The 7,767-nt window shown below is 35.7% G+C and overlaps 1 long non-coding RNA gene across 1 annotated transcript; it reads right to left on the bottom strand.

Moving 5' to 3' along the window:
- Positions 1-647: 647 nt before the first annotated feature.
- Positions 648-4,640, bottom strand: LOC109270731 (uncharacterized). The gene is made up of 2 exons (XR_002081670.2): positions 2,206-4,640; positions 648-1,823 (listed from the first exon to the last, which is right to left on the bottom strand). It is a non-coding gene; the product is annotated as an uncharacterized LOC109270731 (long non-coding RNA).
- Positions 4,641-7,767: the final 3,127 nt, after the last annotated feature.

Here is a 7,767-nt window from a genome sequence, read left to right as displayed (position 1 = left end):
TAAACACTTCGATAAATGGTGATAGAATATCTGAAGAAAAGATGTTGGACTCATACGTCATACCATACTCTAGCAAGGTAGCAGAACCAGGATAAATTTCAAACGAATTGAAGATATACATACAAAATAATGAAAGCATGTGAGTATTAGAAGAAAGCACAGGAAGTTCCTTTCTAACATTTCAGTGGAGAAGGTTTTTTCTGACTCAAACTCTAGAATCCATAAAATAAAATAAAATAAATTAAATTAAAATAAAATAAAATAAAATAAAATAAAATAAATTTAACAACATATGAAACTATAAACAAAGTCAAAAGATAAATGACACAATGAGAAACTTATGTCATAGACAAATACCAACCTCCCTAACATATGAAGAGCTACTAGAAACCAATAAAAGACTAATCACATACTAGAAAAATAGGAATACACATAAAGATATGTCACATGACATATATGTCATAGAAAAAATAGAAATGGCTTATAAACATAAACAGATGATCAAGTACACTGGTAATAAGAGAAATAAATGTTAAAACTACACTGATATGGTTTGGTAATGGTCTAAGAGCTTGATAACACATTTTGTTGTTTTTAGGAAGACAGCCCTCCTCATACATTAGGGAGAATTGAAAGTGGCACAACTCTGATGGAAAGACATTTTCAAGGTTTATTAAAACTGCACATACATCACACTTTCAGGAATTTATCCTGCAGATATACTTGCCCACATGTGAAATGACATTATGTGTAATGTTATCTAGGTCAGTATTGCTTGAAATATAAAACTGGAAACACCTCACATGCCCATCAATAGGAGACTAGTTAAAAAGTTCTTGAACATTTACAGAGTGAAGTACTTACACAGTGGTTTAAAAAACTGAGGAAGCTCTCTGGTATTGATCATTAAGATGTATATTTAAATGTGAAAAAAATGATATAAGCCAGTGTATATTATGTGCTATTTTTTATAAAAAGAGGAAGAATACAACTATATATTGATATTTTCTGGTCAATTCATAAAGAAATCTGTTAAGAATAATCTGTCAAGAATATATAAGAATTAATTATGGCTGTGTGTGTGTGTGGAAAAGAGAGCTGTGTAAACGGTGGACAGGACAAGAGGACAAGTTTTCACTATATGCCTTTTTACATTTTTTGAAAATTTTGCACTATGTGAATATATGACATTTTAGTGTGTGGGGTGGGGGTGGGGGGGGAAGACCGTGCTTGCCAGGAGGAGCTGTTCCTTTACAGCCCTAGTCACCAGCAAGTCACTTGCTGCTGGGGAGAGTGGGAAGTCAATTAAGACTAGCTTTTTCATTGCCAAAGAATCCTTTCTATTAAAAAGTACACATGAAAGCCACACTTTGGAAAAAGAACCAAGAAAAATACTTTTTTGTTTTTTTACTTTTTTTGTTGTTTTTTTGAAGATAAAAGGAATTTGGCCCAAAACAGTGGGTCCTTCTTTAAGTATCTTCTTTGTAACCCTTTTTAAGCACACACAAACACACCATTCAGCATTGTCCTTGTCATAGTACATTTGTCTGCTCTAACAAAATATCACAGATTGGGTGGCTTATAAACAACAGAAATTTATTTCTCACAGTTCTGGAGGATGGAAGTCTGAGCTCAGAGTGCCAGCAGGGTTGGTGAGGACCGTCTTCCATGTCTCAGACTTCCGATTGTATCCTCACATGCTGGAAGAAGCTAGGGAACTCTCTGGAACCTCTTGTAGGCTGAATTTTTCTCTACTTTTGTTGATTTTGCCATTAATCTTTGAAATCCCTCAATTTTGTCCACAAAATTGTTTTAGTACAAGTCTGTCAAATGAAAAGTAGAGTGGAAGGATTATCTTTCAAAATAAATTTTTGGGAATTTCTTTGAAGTTAAACCTCACCTTGTATTTGTCATCTCTGATTTTACACTTTGTTTTCAGACTAACATTTTATCAACTTTCAAGTCATTTCTCTCGCCATTCCAGGATATTAGCAAACCACTTAATTCAGCTCCCTGTGAGTCTGACAATATGCTCTGAATCTTTTATCCAGGACATCAATAAAGATATGAAGAAAATTATCCTCATAGCATGTTTCCACTAATTGTCACTTGATTCACCTCATCTAGAAACACAACCATGGCTAACTACTCTTTGTTGTAACTTTGTCAAAGTGTTTGATTATCCAGAAGTGATATAAACCAGACCTCACTGTTATAGTTGTTTGAAGGCTTCTTCTCCTCTTCTTGTAGATGCTGCAGATATCCCCAGGCCCAACCTGCCTGGATTGAAACTGATTCAATTTTGTCCAGAGGTTCACCAAAGAATACAACGTAGGATAATCATTACAACACTAGTGTGGTGAAAGAAAAGTAACTTCAATAGTCTAGAATCCCCTTTAGCCATTGAGAATTTATAAGACATTTTACGTCATAACTTGCCTTATATGGTAAAGATAATACAAAAGAGATATTGCTAGAATTAGAAGAACTATATTCAGTTTGTTCGTTTTTCTTTTTCTACCCCTAACTTTTTTTTTTTTAACTGTGTTTAATTTGGTTTCAGGACTAGATTTAGAATAAAGAGCAGATTGGTCATGGGGAATAATAATTCATGAGAAAGCAATATTAATACAATATAGTTACCAAAAACATTTCTTCTAAAAATAACCAGCTGAACGGCTCAGTTGGTTAAGCATCTAACTTGGGCTCAGATCATGATCTTATGGTTTCTGAGTTTGAGCCCCACATGGGGCTCTCTGCTGTCAGTCCGCTTTAGATCCTGTTTCCCTCTCTCTCTGACCCTCCCCCACTCACACACATACACTCGCTCTCTCTCAAAAATAAATAAACATTTACAAAATAAATTTAAAAAATTAAAAATAACAAACATAAGCAGACTATGACAATTGTAGAAGTTGGGTGATGGATACCCGAGAGTTCAATATAATATTCCTCTACTTTGGAATATTTCAAACACGTTCCATAACAAAATATTAAAATAAGTAGACATTAAAGTATATTCTTAGTCTCTTTTGCTATGGTGCATTTTATCAGATAGCCTCTAAATTACTCTTGGCCTCATCCCCCAAATTGGATCTATGTCCAGAGACAGAGATGAAAGTATAATTGAAGAAAATGTACTATTATTTTACCGTATTTATTTATTTTTTAAGTTTTTTTTTTAATGCTCATTTATTTTTGAGAGAGACAGAGTGTGAGCAGGTGAGGGGCAGGGAGAGAAGGAGACACAGAATCTGAAGCAGGCTCCAAGCACAGAGCCCCACACCGGGCTCAAACTCGCAAAATCAGAGATGACCTGAGCTGAAATTGGACGTTTAACCGACTGAGCCACCCAGGCGCCCCAATTTTACTGTATTTAATAATATGATTAGAAAAGTAGAGAGATAGCAAAATGATGGTATCCCTGAATGCTGGAAGAGAGGGCTACTGAGGTGGGTCGACGAACTTGTTTATATGTTTAGAGGGGACCTGGTGTGGATTAGACAAGGCGCTACAAGGAAATAAGGTTTTCAAGGAACTGTGGGTCTGGATGGTAAAAAAGAACATGAGAAAAGAAGGGAAAGAACAAACGTAGGAACAGCTGATAATGAAAAGCTGAACTCAGGCAATCTCTGCATATATCACATACCCAGAATAAAGGAAAGAAGGTTGATCATGGGATTTCTGTGGGTTCAATCCCAAAGACCTCACACAGGGTTAATACTCAGATGCCTACAAGAACGGTAGCTTTAGCCCAAAACTGATCCAGCCAGAAAAAGACCCTGCCTTCAAGGATAAAGTTTTCTAAAAAAAAAAAAAAAAAAAGGTGGGGGCGCTTATCTGCCCTCGGCTTGAGGATGGAAGCAGTCTGAACTAGGAAGAAAGGCAGTGATTTTGATGGTTTGGACTCAAGGAGAGAGCATCAAATGAAAAGAACTGAGCTGGCTTAGGAGAGAAAGGTTACTGTTTTCAGGCTGTTCTGAGTTGATGAAGCAATGTACCCCAGTAACTCACCTCATCCATCTATAGCTTTTCCTGAAGCCCAAGAGGAAAGTAATATTAGTTGTGGGACTGAACAGATTCCGTGTACTGTATCTTGGTTGGATATAAGGGGAAAGGTGTGCTCCAGGGAGGTAAAAAGGGTATGACGCTGTAGAGAGGTATTTGAAAGAAAAATCTCCCCTCTCCCCCCCTTGAGTCTTCAAGTGGTTGAGAAGTTAAGTTTTTTGCTCAAGATGAGGGGCAGAGAAAATCCAACTAAAGTTACTTTCTGTTTGGGATCTGGAGTGGCATTTCATCAGCTATTTAGAACTTAATTGCAAAAGAATAAATAAATATTCCAAGCCCCTTATTCTCTTTATAAATGGCACTTTCTCACTTGTGTGCTATTCTTCATTTGCCTGAAAAGCAAATTAAGGCTTTCTACTAACTATTCACAAATACATAGCAGCTTTGTGGGCCCTGCTTTATTTATTGTTCTCATTTGTGATCCCAGGATTTATGTTGAGAGTATACTTATTAAACTAGCCAAAGATGCAAAGTTAGCTGGCATGCCTATTACTTAAGAAAACACATCTTCACAAATCAAATACCTTTAATTCAGGGAACAAATGCAGATTAAATCACCTAAGTAAAAGAAATAGATGTTAGAAATTTACATAAACATGGCAGAATATTACATAGTAATCATGATATATCAAAAACAATAAAAACAATAAAATCTTTGTATTAACATTGACCAGGTCTTAACCAGAGTACTGTTTTCTAGAATAAAGCTTCATAGCATAGATGAAATGACAAGACAAGGATATTTTCTGATAGGGAGAAGTTCAACAAATATGCAAATATTTAAGAAGTGATAGGAGGAAAGCTTAAATGAAGTAGGGAAATGATCACTAATGTGAAGATGGTTTTAATATTCCTCAGATATTTAGAAAGGAATCATAGACTGTGATCAATCATTCTATATTTGAGTAGAAGTCACGGAAACAACAGGCTGCAGAATAGAAACTTAGTATAATAAGGGATGAGTTCCTATCATAAAAAGTATGTGATATCTAATGAGCGAGCATTATGAAATCTCTCAAAATATATGTTTAAATTAGATGATAAATACTCTTGTATCTCACAGAGACTCTTAAAAGAGGAAGTTCAGAATTCTGTCTGTTTCTAGAATCTTGGGATTACCTAGAGATTCAAGAATTAATATCATACTTTAAGAACTGATTTAAGAGAATTTTAGAGAGTTCTGAAACCATTGACACACATCTAATTTTTATAAGTTGGTGTCGAGCAACTCTGAAGACTGTAGGTGTGGTAAAGAAGCATAATAATCTAAGAGTCAGACACATAAGGTATCAATCCTCAGTCTATTATTCACAGATTTTGATTCTTCATCTGAGTGTCCTCATTTGGAAAATGTAACACTTGACCTCCAACTTCAATAGCTATACAGATGACAAGATAATATATGTGAAAGCAGTTTAAGAATCATAGCGCTTTGTAGACATATATGCTTCTGTTAATTAGAAGAAACAATAATATTAGAAACAAATCATTCCTATGTCTCTATGGTACACATTTGACTCTCTTAACCACAAATATGAGAACTTTCACTCCTTACATAACACTCTGCGAGGGAATCTATATCCAAGAATTAAAAAAGGGACTGAGGTTAACCATTTACTTTTGTTTGTTTTTAAAGTGGTTTTTTTTTTCAAAGAGTATACATTCATACCATAAAGTTCACATAGTGTATTGCTCAAAGAATTTTAGTAAATAAATTCACTCGTGTAACCACCATCCAGGTCAAGATATGGAACATTACCAACATCCTACAATATTTTCTCATGGTCTATTCCAGTTAACCATCCTAAAGATAACTAATATTCTCACTTTCATCACTACAGACTCATTTTAACTGTTTTGGGAAGGTCACATAAATAAAACTAAGCAATAGGTACTCTTTCTGTCTGGCTTCTTTGGCTCAATGTCATTTCTGGGAGATTCATCAATGTGGTTGCATGAAACAGTAGTCATTACTTTTATTGCCGTATACTACTTTACTTCAACAAAATCTCAAAACAAAGGCACTTCTGGAATGGCAGAGTAAAGACTTCTGATTTTCTTCTATAAAAGCAATAAGAACATTCATAAAAATTGTCAAAATTAACTTTTTCTGACTTCTAGAAATAAAGCAAAGACTTGCACAATCTAAAGAGCATTTATTCAAGAAAAATAACTGAATTTTGGTGAAAACAGCAAGCTTTGCAGCATTTTAACTTGCCCTGTTCTGGTTACCCTCTCCTCAGGTCTATCGTAACCTTGAAACCCAGGAGCCTTACACCATAGTAGCTATGAAAATCACCCAAGTAGACAATGAAGGAGAGAGAATGAATTTGGAGCTCCCAAAAAATCCCCAGTCAATTGTCACTATTTGACCCATCCAGCAACTCCCTGGAACAGCCGCCATTCATAATATTTGCCTTTATTTTACCTGAACTAGGGTTTGCTCAGTGAAGAGGGCTCTATCCCCAAGGCATTGTCCAAAACAGTGAGTGGTAATTGTTTAACATCACAGCTACCTAAAACAGAAAAAAACTTAAAAGGGAAATCTGGGGGTGCCTGGGTGGCTCAGTCAGTTGAGTGAGCTGAAGCTCAAGTCATGATCTCATGGTTTGTGAGTTCGACCCCACACTGGGCTTGCTGCTGTCAGCGCAAGCCTGCTTCAGATCCTCTGTCACACTCTCTCTCTGCCCTTCCCTCGTTCTCTCTCTCTCTCAAAAATGAATAATTTTTTTTAAAGGGAAATCTGGGAATCAGATATGCACAGTGGGCTTTGAAAAGCTCCAAAATATTTCTAGGGATCTAGAAGGCCACACGGTGGTGTAGGGCTGTATGCATCTCTCAGAAAAAGTAAAAGGCCCTATTTCTCATTTCTAGCCTAACCTGAGACCCAGTGCAAACAGGAAGTGAAGGCTAAGGCAGACTTATAAGATGCCAGAGCACTGAAGGCATACCCAACACAAACACACACAGAGTCTCTTGGCAAAATCTTGGACACTTATTGTTTCAAGACTTACAAAAAAGTCATCCTGCAATTATTAGCTGACCACTAAGCTCACCAAGCAGAGACATCAATATATATACATATATATACATATATATATATATGTATATATATATATAACAAAAAATATTAATTTTACAGAATTAGTCTAGGAAAGTCACTAAAAACAACAACAACAACAAATAGCAACAACAATAACCCCTGTGGTATGAAGGTACCACATTATATTGCATAAAAATTTCAGTTTACAACAACAAAAAATAATTACAAGACTTGCTAAGACACAGGAAGTTATGGCCCATATACAGTGGAAAAAAGCAGTTAATACATACTACCCCTGAGGAATCTTAGATGTTAAGCTTACTAGGCAAAGAATTAAAATCAGCTACTATAAACATGTTTAAAGAGCTAAAGGAAATCATAGCTAAGGAATTAAAGAGAAATATGAGAAAGATGACTTAGAGAATATCAGGGTGCCTGGGAGGATCAGTAGGTTAAGCATTCAACTTTGGTTCAGGTCATGATGTCAGGTTTGTGAGTTCAAGCCCCACATCAGGCTCCGTGCTAACAGCTCAGACTCTGGAGCCTGCTTCAAATTCTGTCTCTGTCTCTCTCTGCTTCTTCCTTGTTCATGCTCTCTCTTTCTCTGTCAAAAATAAACATTAAAAAAATAGAATAAAGAATATCAACTATATATA

Source organism: Panthera pardus, unplaced genomic scaffold (assembly GCF_024362965.1).
Source record: "Panthera pardus isolate Hobbes unplaced genomic scaffold, ASM2436296v1 HiC_scaffold_10, whole genome shotgun sequence".
NCBI lineage: Eukaryota > Metazoa > Chordata > Mammalia > Carnivora > Felidae > Panthera > Panthera pardus.
The sequence above is the reverse complement of the archived record's forward strand: the minus strand, read 5'-3'. Positions and strand labels throughout refer to the sequence as shown.